The 17,819-nt window shown below is 41.9% G+C and overlaps 1 protein-coding gene across 16 annotated transcripts in view; it reads right to left on the reverse strand.

The window, feature by feature from the left end:
• Positions 1–17,819, reverse strand: part of rbfox3a (RNA binding fox-1 homolog 3a) — a 514,332-nt gene that overhangs the window by 174,070 nt on the left and 322,443 nt on the right. The gene's annotated exons all lie outside the window — the stretch shown is intronic.

Here is a 17,819-nt window from a genome sequence, read left to right on the forward strand (position 1 = left end):
AGCCATAATGCAACAACTCTTAATGTAGCAGCTGCCCAGATTGGCCATCTCGACCTGCAATGCTGCATACTTACACTGTTAAGCATTTTTCAGTCAGTAAAATTAAAGTTTTATGACCATGAGAGAACATCACAGGAGAAATAGAAGGTGGCTGTCAGTTCAGCTGATTTCATCTGCATTGGTGAGCAAAAAGCTTCATTCTATGACTGCAAGTCCTGCCTCTAATGTATGTCAGCCATTCCGTCCAGCACTTTGGTTCTGCTTAATCTCTCTTCTTCTAATGTTCTTTAGACAGATTTAAAGGGGAGGTTTCAGAAACCCTTTCACTTTTTCTGTGTTGGGCAGAACATGCTTCAGAATCTGAGGTCGATATCAATTTGGAAAGCTCTGGAAAAAAAAAGGCACAACCGTTGCACTTTGTTTGGGGACTTTGAAAATAACCCACTTCCAGCTGAGACAGGAGGAAATCCAGCAGCATCTACTCTCAGGTCCAACTTCAAGCCGTGCTGCATTCACTGTCAGCTGATAGCAGGACGTCAGAACTTTTGAACCCTTTCTTACACCGAGCAATTCCAGCATCGTATTGATTTTTCACCTCTGACTAGCATGTAAGTGAAACATCACTAGCAGAAAATGGCAAACTGGTACATTATTTAAATCTGTGGTGTAGCATGAGCAACGGCACAAAACCTGCAAACATTTTCCACATAAATCCAGATCATAAACTCTTCTGGATTTGAGTGGTGAAGTAATTATGAGATGATTTCTGTGTATGATTAAAACACAGTGTGAATATTGACCAATAAAACATCAACCAAAAGAACAACAAGCACAGAATGACATCAATGCAAATTTTTAAACTTGAACACATAGATCTGCACGTGTTCATGTCGACAACTCTAATAATTGTTGCAGTGAAAAATAATAATTGACCAAAGTACCAAAATATATTTAATAAAAAGTTTATTTTCTTGTTTAAAAATAGAGTTCAATTGTTTACTTGCATCTTTTTAATGTATTTCTATTATTAAAAGGTTAAATTAAACAAGTGATAGTAAGAAAATGTTAGAAATATTGATTATTATTAGTTGCAGTCTTAGCAACTAACCTTTATGTTCAAATTATGCACATATTGTTCAGTATCTTGTACATGTTGCATATTCCTACTTTTGCTTTGATTGCCTGTCACTTTGCTGCTGTTACACAGTGGGACAGTGGAGGATATTTCTATTCTATTTTAAATGTAATTTTTCCAGTTAAATCTCGGTGGGGTGCAAAGAAACAACTTTAAAGAGGTCAAAATCATTTTGCATTAGTGTAAAAAATGAACCTTTTCTGTTGGATTGAAACATTTCAGCCTCATGTCTCAACTGATGCATCCAGAATACAATTCTGCCAGACGGCATTTAATATATGAAGCCGATTCTGTTTGTTTGAATAACTTTGTTTCAGGGAACATAAAATGCCAGTTCTGATTTCCATACTCCTGCTTTCCTCCTGTCTGTGTTTCAGTGATTGTGCAGCGACTCAAGTCCGACATTCTGCCGAATGCGACCAGAACGTTGGACTCATTGAGTCTCTGTTGTACACGGAAACGAGGACTGTGCCTTTATTCTCATGGCCTTCTGGATTTTTAACGCGTCTCCTATTTTTGTCCAACATGCAAACTGAGTTTGATTCCAGGAACTTTCCTCCTGTAATGGACGGCAACCTTAAAAGCCGCCATTTCTCCCTGCAGCAGTAATGCATTACATTTGTAATAAAGTTTTTAATGTGCCTTTTCAAACAATAAATACAGGAAACACAGTTCACCTGATAAGAATTGAACCACACGCACTAAAGCACATCCCATTTGCTTAATATCAATCTCACAACAAGATATTACAGCTCTAACTCACTTAGCACCAAGTTAAAATTCAGAGCTAAATTCAATGAAGCAATTTTATCAACCCCATTGACTTTTATGATAAAATTAACACATTATTAAGCAGTGAAGATTCATCCAACTGCAGCTCCACAAAGCCTGAGTGCACAGCACAGCTTTTCTGAAATACCTTTGGCCGAAGGCGCACATTTAACTTGAACCTCCAGGCGCACACACACACACACACACACACCCACACACACACACATCCAGTAATGCATTCTTCCCTTATTTCTACAGAGGCTCCAGTATTAGTGAAACCCCAGTCTGCTGGCAGCCCTATCCATCATCGCACCACCGTTAGACAGACAACAGCGCACACCCTCACGCATCCCACAGTCTCACATTTGCATTTGCCCACCTTCTTAAATTCAGCAAAGGTAAGACTAATTCACATGCTCACAGGCAACCCGATCTATCCATCAAAACTTTTACACACGCTGCCCTCTAATAGAAGTTAACTTAAAGGTCATGAGTAGTGTGTTAGTTTGGTAATAGAGTTACTTTATTCATTCCTGTTGCTCCACAACAGATTGGCATCAATTTCAGATCATGTTGTGTCTGGAGAACCATTTCAAGTTGCTGTTAGCTGCTGATTTAGTGGAATAAAGGAATTTAAAGGGAAATTAAGGTTCATTATAATATTTTCAAACAGAAAAATACTTAAACATGTACCTAGACCTTTATCTGGTTAAAAATGTGTACAAAAAAAAAACCCTTTAATGTTTACTCCAAAAAATAATCAATCGATCACATTATTGATTTTGAGTCAAACAAGAAGAGCTGAGCTTTTCTCATGTTAGAAATACTTTTTAGATGCAGATGCATCCTTTGCTACAAATGACCCAGTGTTCACCAGAAGAACGCTGTTATTGAATTTATCCAGCAGCAATTTAAAAAAGGAGTTTGATTATTTACTTATGTGAATAATTTAATCTATTTCTAATATTGCACAAAAGTGTTTCAATAAAAAAGGTAATTTTTTTTTAAGATTAATCATCAGAATAATTGAGATTATTGATGGCAGCCACAAACTCTCTGTACAGAACGCAGCATATTATTGAATTTCAACTGAATGCAGCGAAACGTTGCATCTACATGTTCTAAAAACATTCTGTTTATTTTGCAGAACATATTCTGGGTTTGAGGTTTTCAACCGTCACAATGGCTGGACAGACTGCTCTGCTGTTCAGACTTTGATCAAATTAAAGCAAAAATATTGCAAATGAATTCATTTAAAGTTCAAAACAACACAGAAGAGAGGCCAGGTGTCGCGTACTGTTGCACATGCGGCACGAAATCAAAACCTACAAACGCCGATTCTGATTTCACGGAAGCATTAAGGGATTTATTTATAACAGTCACAAGCAGTAGACTTATTTAAGTTTGACACGTGCATCTAATTATCTGTCACGATTCTCAACAGTTCGTTCCGTTAAAACAAGCATCACTGTGGGCGGAATAATTGAGTTTTCATAGATAATTACCATTTCATTCCTTTTACAAAAAGACTGTCGCCCGAGGTTAACTATATAACATTTTACATCAGAAAAAGAAATTGACTAAATTTATCCAGCATGAGTTTTTTTAAAGCTTCCTCCACAAAAGCCGACTTGCTGTTTCAGATCAGAGATGGAGGCTGAAATAATCTGGAACTGATTGAAACCAGGAGCAAAAACGGCCAGAGCCGAGATGGAGAGCAGGTGTGAAGCGGGTTGAGGTGTATTCTGATACTTAATGATACTTTCAGTAGACATGTAAAGATCCAATATCAGGTATGGTTGCAATGTGACCAATCTAGAAAGGCAGATCTATTAAGTCTAATTCTATACTGCTGGTGTATTTAAACCTGGTGAAGAGTCATGATGTAAATTTGTGACTATATCTATGCTTGCCTTTCACAAAAAGGAAATGTTGTCAGTGGTTTTTCTGTATCGGATCGGCTGATACTAAACTTCGGATATCTTCATCGGTATCGGAAGTGAAAAATGTGGATCGGTGCATCCCTAACTATCAGTAAGATTAAAATTCTTTATTTTAAAAGAAATGTTCGCATTCTGATGTTTACTTTATGTTTTTTTGCCCAAAGACAGAAAACTATTTCAAAAAACAAAAATGTACCTTTTGTTATTTTTTCTTGATGAAGCAAAAGTTGTATAAAAAAATGTATCGAAACTGCATAAAAAGTAATGATACTCTGTTCCCTAAGGGTTGGTAAAAAAAGAATCAACTACAGTAAGATGCTTGAAATTTGAACAAATTTGTGCATCAAACATTTCTTCTCCAGCATGAGTGGAATCAGAAAAAAAAAAACAAACAATAAAGCTGCGGTTGTTCTGGAGGAGCATCCTCACAAGACGAAAGCAGTTTCTGTCAAAGCCAAGAGAAATTAAGATTGAAGAGGAAAAAACGATGAACAAACACATCACTACTTTCACAGCTAAACAAAAATCACATGATCATCTGCATCAATCGTAACAGTTTCCTCTGCTGGCCTTTCACCCGATGGACTGGCTTACCTCCACAAACCGGGGAAACCTGAGAACAAACAAGATGTCTGTTCACTAAACCACACAGGTCCACTGTGTTTGCAGAGACTGAAGGGAAACAGCATATATCTTCCCCAGAGTATTACTTCCTGCAGGTAAGAGCAGGCTCCATCTCGCCGCAGTTATTTGTTTTCCTCCTTTATTTGCTCTACAGAACACAGGTGGTAATTTGACATGTCATCACCGAGAAGAAAAGAAAAGCTATAATAAATGCAATAAAATGCACTTTAATATTCAACAAACAAAAAAGTTTAAAACTAAGCTGAGATAAATGTATAAAAGTCATAAAAGTAAATGACTATAAAGAAAAACGTATCTCTTGTGGGCATTATAAAGCATCAAAGAAAAGGCAAACATGTGCATACTATAGGCTGTGTCAATCACACAGCTTACTGAGCGCAGAAATAATTTCATTTCCATTCCTCAGGGAAACAGAAATCAAGTTGCTGGCTGACAGTGAGAACTGACTCAAGCTGTTCAATAACTGCACGAGTTCGCCGAGCTGCAAGGTTTTCACCGTAACTTCTGTGGACCGCAAACGCCACCAGAGGCAGTCGAAATGACAATCAGATAAAGAAAGAGGAAAGCAAAGTTCCTCTGAGCGGAGAAAGGCACAGCTACATTTAGATGTCCTCATCAGGGGCCCGGAGCGTGGCGGCACCGAGGAGGCTGATTCTTTTATTGATTCTGTCCCCGTCTTTGGTAATAAGAGGTCATTGCAGCGGTGATTTTGCACTGGGAGATGTGCAATCAGGCCGTGTTTGCTGTGATGTGGTTTTGCTGAGATCTGTTGTTGATTTAGTTTCACTTTCTGTTGATGCACTCGGATGTTAACGCCGCCGAGGTTAACTGCTAAATTTCCCTCAAGTTTACTCAGGTGGAAACATCAAACAGCTAAAACGTTCAGTCAGAAATTTCTTACATTTTTTTTCCTTTCAAGAGCTTTAAATGTCAGAGCTCCTATCATGTGAAAGTTGTTATATTTGCAGTCTAAAAATCAATTTGAAAACCCAGAAATGTTTTGATTTAACAAAAATGTTTTGCTCTAAATGATCAGAGACAAAAAAACAATTAAATTTTTGTGACGACGTCTCCATGCAGAAAAGACCTTTTCCAAAAGTCTAAGATGAAATGCAGAGCCAGTGTGATCCGACGTGAGTCATCAACCCTTCTGCGGCCGGGCTGGACGGGAATCCCTGCAGCAAACTCCGAAACATCTGGGCTGGAGTCTGAAACAAGAGCTGCAGGCGCTCAGCTGGAAGCAAACATTCAGCTGCCACACAGCCAACACGCGGCAAGAAATGCACCACGTCTACATATACCAGAACAAACACAAATTAATCCAAATAAATGAAATAAAAACAAAATAAATAACATTTTAATCCACACAGCGCAAATGAACATGCAAAAAAATCAAACCAAAATAAAACTAATTGGAGAAAATTACAAAAACATGGCAAAGAAATATAAACAAAACAATGAAAATAAAATTAATCTAACAAAACAAATATGACTGAGTAGATATTTCAGTTTTATGGGGAAACAGTTTCCTGTCATGTTTAATGTGTAAATGCCTGTTGATGCTAATTATTTTATTTTTGTAGCCCCACAAGCAAAACACTTTTAGTCAAACTGTGTAGAAAAGTAACACGTTTTAAAGTAAATATTATTATATTTTAATTTTAGCAATTAGCTGTATCCTCCTCTGAAAACAAATGCCTTTTTTAAAGGGTTAAGACTCTAAATACACCTTAGCAGGCATTGATACACACATTGGGAACCGTCTTAGCACTACAGCTAATGATATGTCAAGTGGCGTTGCATCTAGGAATTTCAGCTATTTTTTTCTTGAAATATTTTAGATATCCTCTATAAAACATGATTAAAATGTCCAGTCAGTAGTGGGACACCTCAGCTTCTCTTCACTTTAACATCGAACATCAGAAAAGAAGCGAGAGAAACTGTTTAATGATTCGAGTGAAAACCTAACTGCACTCAGCAGTGTGTTTGCATCTCATATTTAAACGGGAGACAGAAAGCAAAGGGAGTCAGACGACGTCTCCGGCCGACTTCTCACTTGTCTCATTAGTTGAAACAGCGACCATCAGCAGCGGAGCGTCTTCCTCCTGGTCCACCATGTTTCCCTGAGAGGAGATCAGAGGAACAGGAACTACAGGAGTTTGCAGTTCCTCTGGACAACAGCGACACGACGACAGCTGAGCTCAATTAGTAGAATCAGAACGCGTATGAAGGGATTTATGCGTTTCAAAAATACTGACTTATACTTCAGTAAAGATTTTAATTGAATATTTGTTAACTAGAGTATAGACTCCAAAAAAGGCAAAAAGAACACGACACTCAGAGCAGCAAGGAAGCTAAAACTGTACAAAACCTGCAGAAATACAGCATGACTAGGGATGCAACTAGCGATTATTTTACTAACAAATTATTTTACTGGTCTGTCTGACGATTAATCTCCAGATTTTTTATTCATCAACTTGAGCCTTCTAAATGCAGTATTATAATATATGCAAAAACAAGTTATTAAAATCTGTGTCAGTTAACAGAACTTGAGTTTGTTTGCAGAGGAACATGGATGTGGATGTGTAATCAAGCTCTGATATGTGAACACCATGTGAACCGCTGCAAAAAGCAGGAAGAAGACTACAGCACAGGGCATTCTGGGTAAAAACGACCCAAACAAACGGGTTAGGCGCTCACAAGCAGGAGAAACAACTCATAGTGTTTTAATAAAGACAAAAGAGAAATCTGCTAAAATCTCACAGCTTTTGTTCACATTTTGTAAAGAAGGAAGCTGCGTTCAGTTAAAACAGATTTCAAGGTTTAAATTGCCACTGTTTTTATTATATTTATGATATTTTTCTAATGTGCATTTTTGTTATTTGTGTTTTCTTGTCTCATCTATCACATTATGTGAAAGAGGTCTTCATCTCAATGGGTCTTTATCTGGTTAAATAAAGGTTTAATAATAAAAATAATAATAATAAAAAAACAAACAGATGGATCGAATGAAACGCTGCATGGATGTTTCCCGGAAAAGGAAGTGATCTAAAGCCGAACGAATCTGTTAACGCAGTGAAAAGATGCAGCTTCAGAAAGTTCTGTCAAGGTTAAAAAAAACCCTCAGGTGTCTGAGAGAAAGAAAGAAAAGACAAAAGTGATTCAAGAGCAACACACAGAATGGAAAAGAGGGAGAAAATGTGTGTGAGAAATGAAGTAAAATAAAAATCTGAGGGGGAGAGAGTGATGAGGGAGGCAGGACAGAGAGGGAGAGTGAGAAGGAGAAAACACAGAAGTGTGGCCCTCCTGGGTTGGATGCTGACACCGGTGAGGGATTACTGAGGGGAGGAGCGGGGGCCATATGGCTGCATGGCAAAGTGGAACCCACGGGGAGGCAGCGGGCACATTAGCTTGCACGGGGCCCTCCATCGCTTCCTCTGCACTGCGGTTTGCGGGACGCTCAGGAACATTGACAATGACATCAGGCTCTCCCACCTCTGTGATAGCTCCTGGATCCCAGACGACACAGCTGGCGAAAGGCCAGGGGGAGGAAGGAGGAAAAAAATCACCTGCTCCACCCTGCAAGCGAAGAGTTACTTATGCCACTCGATAATGACCCGGGTACGGCTGCAAAAACAACAGCGGTCGCAGGGAAAGCCTGAGACGGAAGGCGTTGAGGCGCCGGCTGCCGTCGCCGGCCTTTCAAGACAACAGAGGAGAGAGTCATAATAGCACAGCGTTTCACACCAAAAGCGCCACTGTCGTTAAATCAATAAGTCATTACCTTTAATGGGATAAGCACTTTGAAAACTAATTGAAAACAGCTCCATTTACTCCAGCCAGCCCCTTAATGCAAACAATACTGTTGTTGCAGCGAAAAAAACAAAGAAAAAAAAAGAAGACGAAGAAGAGAGGGGAAAAAAGACGGAGAGAAAGACACACGCCACAGCCAGAGATCCGGCGTCTGATGGTTTGGTCAACTGTTTTACATGGTAATGCGCTCCTTCCTAACGCCGGAGCAGCCACTGAACCCACAGCACATTTCACACAAGACTATAAAAGCAGGGAATTAAGGAGCGTTGCACACGTTCAGCTCCAGGTGTTTCACCGGTTTGGAGGAAACATCCATCTGCTTTCCAAAATTTAGTCAAAAAATAAACGTTGTTAGAGGGGAAATAAAAATGCCTTCCGTTCACTTGTGCACCGAACTTCACAAGAGCAATAGTGAGCATCAAAATTGTGTTGTGGCACATTTGGAGAATATTGATTTATATTAGAGAAAATGACTGTGCATTCAATTCCAATCAAAAGCCTCTGTGGCAGGCAGCCAGTTCTGTTACTGGGTGAAAGGCACTGTATTAAATGTAAGGCAAATTGAATGCGCAAAGCCAAATATAAACCTTGGCACCCGCCGCTTAATCAGAAATGGATTCCTACCAACACGACTACTAAGTGGAATACGTCAGAGGGTAATTTTTTTTCACACATTAAAAAAAAAAAGAAGAAGCAGGAAGCGATAATAAACATGCTTTTATGTTTTTACCAAGAACAATATTGTTCAGCAACAATAGTTATTTAAAACAATCAATTAAACAGAAAGAAAAACTGCCAACTTAATTGAGGTTTGCACCACAAGCCTTAAGATATTTTTAATACATATCTTCAATGCAATATAGTTCAGCAAATCTTTGGGGCAAAATATTGTGAATCCAGTTTGTTATACATTTTCACATCGATGTTCCTGAAGCACCACTGGCAGCTTTGTGCCTCCCTGAATAGGTTTCTGCCAGCCTGATGCAGATCTGGGGCATTTTCTCCCATTCTTCTCTGCAGATCCTCGAAAGCTCAGTCAGGGTGTTTTGGCAGCAGTGATAAAGACATATTTTTATGTAATCTCAGAGATTTTTAGTTGTACTGAAGACCAGAATGTGTCAACGTTGGCTGGTTCTGTCCAGGGCCGTGTTGGAGTCTGAGGTCCAGAGCAACATGGAGGAGTTAAAGGGTCTGTCTCTGTGCCACCACCATGCTTCACAGTGGGAATAATGTATGAATGATATTTGTTTTTCTACATAGTATTTGTTATAAGTGAAAAAACTTGCCAATTAATCAATACTATAGAGTTATTGACTTAAAAAAGCTCTTATATTTTGCTGAAAAGGTACTTGTGAGTTAGTTTTTGTACTTCAACCGTTCTGAGGAATTTGCAATATATAATAGTGCAAACATGTAAAACATACTCAAATTAGAAGAAACAGAAAAAGGAAAAAGTGAAGGCGTCTCCTAACTCGGTTGGCCATTAGGCAGCAGGAGCAGAAGATGATCGTGATGACATGCTGAAGCAAAAGATTATTTAACTGGTGGGAGTCTGAAGGCACCCACAGGTTTCTGTGGAAACATGCACAATCCCATGCACACAAACATTCATCTATCTCCAACATTTTATGTTTTACTCTTGGAAGAATGACATGCTCGCATAAAAGAACGTGGGGCACCATCTGGTTGAGCACGATGCTAATGGGGCAGCTCAATTACGCTTTGACTTTCACCGGACCGACCGGGACGGCTCGCTAATGCCGCCGCGTGCTGTTTATGTTCAGCCTCGGACGCTAAGTGGACACTCTGGGTCGCTGGAAGGCAGAGAGACAACAACCGTCGGCCAACAGCCTGGCAGAGGCGGCCTTCGGTCCAGCTCCCATATCCCGTTCTCCTAATGCTCTTCAGGAAGTCCCTCAATGCACAGGTCTGTTAGTGGTGGTCAACACTTGTTCTATCCTTGAACGAGGTGCTCAAGTTAAATTGGCTCCGCAAATGGCTAATGTGTATAATGGAATTGAGAGCTGCCCCGCATAAGGGCGTCTGCTAAGCAAATAAATAATTTAATGCAAATCCCAGCATCGTGCCTCCTGCCAATTAAGCTAACCTGTTTTAGCTGTAAGTGATTTTATTACATTAGCATGCCGTAGCTCTGACTGCATTAGGGAGGGTTTAATCAGTCTGTAATCAAATTAGAGCACAAGACAGAAGGAGGAAGTGCCACAGCTCCACAAAGCACCTTGCTGGCGCACCTGCAGGTCTCATCTGAGAAATCTGTATTTAAAATGCTTTTTGTATAACTGTAGTATGCAGCATGTAGTTAAATACTTCACCAGATTGACCAGAGACCTGAGTGCAACATGGGGCTCTACATGGTACATGAGAGGAAAATTTCCTGCACAATTTCATGACATAATTTCCCACTTTTCATTCTGTTTCTGTAGATTTTTAAGGTAAAAATTGACTCTAAGTTTATGAGATCTTTCTGTAGATCAGACTTTAAACATTGAAGATGCAAAAACCAAAGACAGAAAGGAAGACGAAATGGGTGGGTGAATGGGCAGACAGTTAACAAATGGGTTGATGGATGGATGAAAAAGTCTCCAAATTTAATAAAACATTAATTCCTCCACAATGACCAACAACTTTAAAATGACTTGGCGAATATCTGCCAAAGTGATACCTCTTTTATTTTCCTCTTTGCAGCACCTTGTCCTTGTTGACGTTAGCTGCCACATTCAATAAAGCATCTTCAACACACAAACTGCATTACTGGCACGATTAACAGACTAATGCAATCATCTGTGCTGCTTAATCAAGCTGACCGGAGGTTAAAAACAAGGGTGGTGTTGGGTGGGGGTGGTGGAGTTGGGGCTGTGGGGTGGCAAGCATGATCCATGGCTTCTCTGAGTTCAGCGGCAGGTAAGTGCTGTACTTAAGCTGTCAGACAACAGCTACCTCAAACCTGAAGAATCTGCGTCCGCCAGAGTGAACGCTCAGACGGCGCTGCCAGAACTGATACTCTCATTGTCTTGTTTGTTTTTCCTGCTTTCATTGGGAGATTGGGTTTGGTGAGCTCGTGTGTGTGTATGGGTATGTGTTGGGGGTGTGAGAAGATGAGGGGTGGGAACATGAGGAATGTGTTTGCCTTGAAGGCAAAGTGCAGAGGAGAGACTTTAAAGATTCTTTGTGCTGACAGATGGTGGTGATGGCTGACAGACAATGTCTCACATGAGGCAGATCAGCTGGAGACGACTTCAGACGTGATCACATTCTTTCCCAGCGTTCTCTGATCAGGACCAATAAATAAGTGAACACGCAGCACACGCCAAGGCAATTAAACGTGCAAAAACACACTGAAATAAAATCTCCACGCAGTTAAAGCAGAGGCAAAGAGAGAGCACCGAGAATAGAAATGGGCTTTAAGTGGGCCGCCTTATCATCCTCCTTCTCTTCATTGCTTGGGCTGATCTTCTCCAGAAAAAAGAGGATGGGAAAGGGGTCTAACACATCTTGATGTGCTTATCATCTGGTGCCAGGGATGTGTGAGTAAAGTTCATCCTTTTGGCCTAATTAACTGACGCCTCCTCTGTCAGCTTGCAACAGAATGGCCACTAATGAGGATCGTTACAGGTGGAACAATAGAGATTTCCTCGCCCTGATGCATCTTATGACATTTCCTGATCCAGTATATATTTAAGAAAATTGAGGCAAGCTCAAAGTGAATATGTGAAGGGAGGAGGAAGACAAAAATGAGCTTGATGTTGAATGAGAAAAATGTTAAAACGGAGACCAGGAAACCAGGCTGTAGTTGGATGGATGAACACAAATTGATAAACAAAGACGATGAAAGGACAATCGGATGGACGGACGGATGGACAGAGTGTCATCTCCATCGGTCAGTCATGTGGGCAGTGATGTAATATATTTCTATCTGTGCATTAAGCAGAGCCGCTCCAGCCCTGCAGCCCTCTTCATGAGTTATGGTCTTGCAGTTTGAAAAGTCATTGATAGGAAGGCTGGGCAGGAGTAGAGGAGGAGGGAAGAGAGAGGAGGAAGGAAAAAAAAGAAAATCAATCGGAAGCATCTCAATTAATCTGGCGAGTGGCGGATTGATTGCAGCCCTAAACTGGGTAAACAGGATTGTCTATTTAAGGGCCATGATCCCTTAATCATCACTTTAGCTCAAATAGACCAGGATCGCCACATCTGCTGGCCTGGCCTGATGCAGATGCCAGGACTTTGCCTTTCAACTTCAGCCTCCTCCCCTTCACCTGTGATGCACGGCCCAGGCGCATGTGGCCCGCAGCGTTCACGTTCCAAATGGCCGACTTGGGACTTGCAGGAATGGTCCGAGCTGAACTCCGACCAGCGCGCAAGCTGGGGCCCTCCGGTTTGTGGTCGCAGTGAAATACCCGCTGTCAGGAATGAATACAAAACACTGCATTAGCGCGCGCCATGAGGACTGTATTACAACGCTGCGAGCGCAGTAGCAGACGAGGTATTCTGTGAGGCTGCACTAAAGCCCAGGCTTCTGTGGCACAACATGAATTACAAAAAGGAGGTTTTACAGGGAGATGCAGAGGGGCCTAAGGGCAGAGAGTCGCAGTTCTGAGTGGATGACTGAGGCCAGATGAATGGTATACCTCACTCTGAGGATAGTCATCACCATACAGGAATATCACTGTATCCCTCCACACCCTCCCTGTCTCTCTTATTGTCTGGAGTGGCAGAGTTGCCCAGGCTTCATTCTCTAGAGCCTGATTGAAGAGCCTCTCCTCTCCTCCTCACCGGTTTGATTTACTTAGGCTATCTGTGGGAATTGGGCTGGAAGCTTCCTTATTAAGAGGAGACTGTCTGAAGGGTTCCACTGACTGATTGGGCAATTGAAGGCAAGGCACGTGAGTGGAGATACAACAACTATTGCCATCTACAACGACACATACACACAGGCGCATACAAACACCCCAGTGGTTTATGTATGAGGTCTAGCAGGCACATGTCTGTCACAATTCTTGGTAGCCAGCTTCAGCCCAGTAAACCGGACGGATCTATCTCTATAAAAGGCCCTTAAATCGCTCCCTCGTGGTGACTGGCTTGCATTCAGTGGCTGCTCCCACACGCTCCAAGCACGCACCGACACACTCGACAGAGAAAGCAGAGCTCAGATTAGATCTTGTAACAGCTAAACGACTAAAACCCGCCTCGGCTGGATGATGCAAACTGAACTGGTAGGTCACTGTTTCAAACACTTCCACACACATGCGGTGCACAGCCACTCTGGTTTCTTTGTTTTCTACCTTCACCTGGCGCCCAACTCAGAGGGGGAAACATTTCTGGAGATTTTCCGGTTTCCCCTAAGTCTGCCGCCCCTCCGGTGACACACAAATTTGTCTGTGCTCACTTCATCCGAGAGACAAAAATGAAGGAAGACAACGAGGAATCCGGTTATGGAGGAGTGATGGGGTGCAGAGTGGGAGCAAATGCATTCATCAGATTATCCCTTCCTGTTGATGGCAGTGTGTGCCCAGAGGCCCTGTCATTTCCCCATATACAGCCGCAGCAAAGATGCCACTTTAAACAAAACTTCCTGCTCCATGCTGATGCCTGACGTCTTCAACACGAGATACACAAGACCTGCTTGATGACCTCAATTTGCTTCAGTCTGTGTGTCTGTAATAGCCCATCTGTTTGGTCCCACTCATAAGCAAATCCGCCGTTGTGGCAATCTAATATCACAGAACTTACTTTAGGCGCTGCAGAGAGATATGGACTGCTGCAGTAACTCTGATTGTATCCTCCATGATTCTGGAAAAGCAACAGAGCCATAAATAAAACTTCAAAGTGGTTCAGAAATGATATTCTCAGCAGATAATGAAATGAAAGTGACATATCGTTGGACGCATGAGAGGGAACGGCGTTCATGAACAGTGCTGCAAAATTCCAGACTTCATCTGATGTTTCCATGACGGAAGCACCAACTTATCATCCATCTCCCACATGAAGGAGAGCCTGGCTGCTTCATATGCAGCTATATGTGCTTGGTAAAGATTAGCCTTCATCCTAATAAATTCTGTAAATTATTTCATCATTCCAAGGGAATCATGTCAATACAATCTGGATTTATGATTTTTCTACAAGTTGCCCACGACTCGGCATAAAGGATGTGCGGGTGCCATGAATATTTATATCTGCTGATGAATAATGTCTGTTTATCCCAATGAAAGGACAGTAATGGTCAAACAAAATTACCATTTATGACAGTTATGGTTCCCTCCCATGTCTGTGTGAATTATTAATGAGCACCATTGATTGCGCGGTCTAAAAAAGGTGAGCTGGGTAATTCCATAAGTGCCACAGTGTGGATTGCTCTGTTCGCTGCGGCTCTGCCTCTCCTCCTCACTCCATCTCATCCTCCATTTGTGCTTTTCGTCGGTGCGACCAGGGCAGGATCCTTCCTGTAATTCCATTACTGCTGCTACTATGGCATCCCATCATCCCGCAGGACAACTTAGGGACCACTTAGAGAGTTGTGCACGTTTAGCTGCGTTACAGTAATGCTGCCAACTGGGCAACAAGCACTATCTATCACTATCTAACAAACAGCAGCTCCTGCTCTGGAGTGTAGATGGATCAGTTTAAAAGGCACTAGTGGGATGAAATGGAAAGGAAAATACATCAAGGCACAAGAGAGGGAAAGAGAAGAGAATAAAAACAGCAGCACATGAGATTAACAGCCAGTATAACTGTAATGCACAAAAAACATGGAGTCAAATGACGAAAGAGAGAACGAAATCACAACAGATGTGAAAGCATATGGAAAGAGGTTCCTCTCCTCACAGACAAACGTTTGAACAGAGAGGAGGGGATTATCTTTATTTTCTTTTTTCTGGTAACAAATTAAAACTTTTCTGAAGTGATTACACAATAATCTCTTTTCAAACAGAGGACCAGAACATTTAAACAAATTAAGGATTTTGTCTGTCTGAAAGCAACATTGATATCTTCACTGCAGCTCATCTCTCACTCTGCAGAGAACTTTTACTCTGGATCTTCTTTCAGACTTGAGCACAACATGACAATCCAGAACCTTCAGGTGTTCAGGATCGGGTTTCTGTGATGGGTTCTGCCCTCGATGCTCAACAAGTGCACAATGCTACTAGATAAACTCAAAATGCAACAGATTTCACTATTTGTCCAAAAACCCATTATGGTGCAGAATTCTGATGAATGAACTTCTGCGTCTGTTTGGCACCACTGACGCCGAAGCTGTCATCGACTGGAAGCTGCTGGAAAACTAGCGTCACTCTCTACAGTGAAGTCGGTTTTGTATCAAAATGAAAAGCAGGAAATCAAGAAAGTACCCAGAATCTGCAGCTGTCCACCCAATGACTTCCAGAGAAACGTTCCGATGAAAATCTATGGAACATTTGAATGACTAAGAGTAATGGTGAGACTCTGAAGAGCACGACCAACTGTCAGTGATGTCAGCGTGATGCAGCGGGGCTTTTTCACCCCACTGGTACATCAGGATTCATCCATTAAGTGGATCCTAATGAGTGAGGTTCACATCATTCACCTTAGTTCAACAGGTATTGGGTTGAAACTTGGACACAGTTGGTCATTTCCACATGGCAAGGATCACAAACATTCATTCAAACAGATAGAAAACATCTGGACGGGGCTTCTCAAAGTTCCCACCTTGATCAGGGAACTCACGTTCATGACTCAAGTAACAGGTTGTGTCTGAACTGGATGGATTCCTGGTGTTTTCCATTATCTCCACCCAAACACCAATTCAGATGATTGAATATCAAGCCAAATCAGTGAACGACACTGCTATGGTCGATAATGCCAATTTGTCATTTGGTGGTTGAGTGTTCCAACTGTTCACTGGAAAACAGACATGTACCACACCTCTGGGGGGCAGAGAGACGTCACTGTTTGTGACAAAACAAGACACAATAGTGTTGTGTTAGTATGATGCTTTGCTAAGGAGAAGTGGTTAAATGGCGGTGGACACACTCTCTCGTAAGTCAGACCATAAAATATCATATCAAGCCGACCTTTGCCATACAGTTTCATGGAAACAAGCCATATTGGGGTAAAATTAGATTTTACTGAATTTGAAATGATTTCTAGTAAATTCACAATAAATGTGAAACTTATGTCTATGATTAATGGATGTAAACATCTGACAGTGTACAATATCGTATATTCGGAATATATCGGTAAAACTTACAAAAAAAGCTTTAAGGATCTCTTGTTTTTTATTTTCACCATTAAATAATAGCTTCGAACAAGCAGTTTTGTAACCAATTGGTTTTGTGCTGCTCCACGACAGCGCCGAGCCTCAGAGCAGAGCAGCAGCCCTATCTGAGCATAATGGTTTATTTTAGTGCTGTGATGGCTCAGTGGATTAGAGTGTGACCACAGCAGACTCTGTGATGGGCTGGGGAAGTGCTTTTCCCCCCACACTGGGCTCACTGCTGTACTCAACAGATTAGCAGCCTTTGTTACACAAGTGGTGTTTTCTGAGAAAGGACAGGGTGTCTGAGAGGCTGGCTGAGGGCTGAGAAGAGAGAGTGTGTGTGAAGAGCAGAAAAACACACACACATGCAGACTCACAACAAAGCTCAAAGGAGCAGCCGCAGATCTCATCACCAGCCTACTTTAACGCTCTCCCTCCATCTTGAACACTCACAGCAAGTCCTCCTGAGCTGCTCCACTTTCAGACCGATTCGTCTCCACCTACAGCAGCGAGGGTAAACTGGGGCTGCGGGAGGGGGTCAAGCGTGGACTACCCCAATAAAGCAGCCTCTCCCCTAATCACCCTTCTCTCACTCCTCCTCTTCATCCTTCCATCGCTGAGCCAGAGTGCATAAATCTGCCCCTCTTGACAGTTGCAATCAACAAGGGCCGTAGTGAACCATGCGTAATGGGCGGTTAAGACAGGGGCGTCGGTGAGCGGCAGAATTTACAGCAACAATTATAGCCCCCATACAACGAGACGCCTGGGGCGGGGAGCTGCTCAGGATTTTTCAGCAACACCCAGGTACCCCCCAATCCCCCCACCAAACCCCCGCTTCCTCTACCCAACATACAGCCAGCAGCCTCATGGTAATACATTTGGATCTGTAGCAGAGCAGAGCAATAAATTCCCCTGCTATGCATGAGAGCAACTGCCTTGCAGCAAAGCCAGAATCTGCTGTAGCCAGAGCGGCGCAAAAATAATATGTAAGATATAAATGATGACAAGTGAGAGGAGAATACATGGATAATCCTTTTCAGCATGTGTTAAGGCTGCACGTCTCTCTTCATCTGCATTGTGTTCCATCTCCAGTTTTGAAGAAAGTATTTAACGCTCCTTCATGTGACACAAAAAAAACAAAAAAACTCTCAGCTGAATGCCACCTACTCTATTAATCTGTGTATCTGGTCCCTTTGTGTATCCAGCCGTGGCAAATGACAGCATACCCTGCTGGACATGGCCCGCGGGTATCTGTGTGTGC

Source organism: Poeciliopsis prolifica, unplaced genomic scaffold (assembly GCF_027474105.1).
Source record: "Poeciliopsis prolifica strain line A6 unplaced genomic scaffold, Auburn_PproV2 SCAFFOLD034, whole genome shotgun sequence".
In the NCBI taxonomy this organism is placed as follows: domain Eukaryota; kingdom Metazoa; phylum Chordata; class Actinopteri; order Cyprinodontiformes; family Poeciliidae; genus Poeciliopsis; species Poeciliopsis prolifica.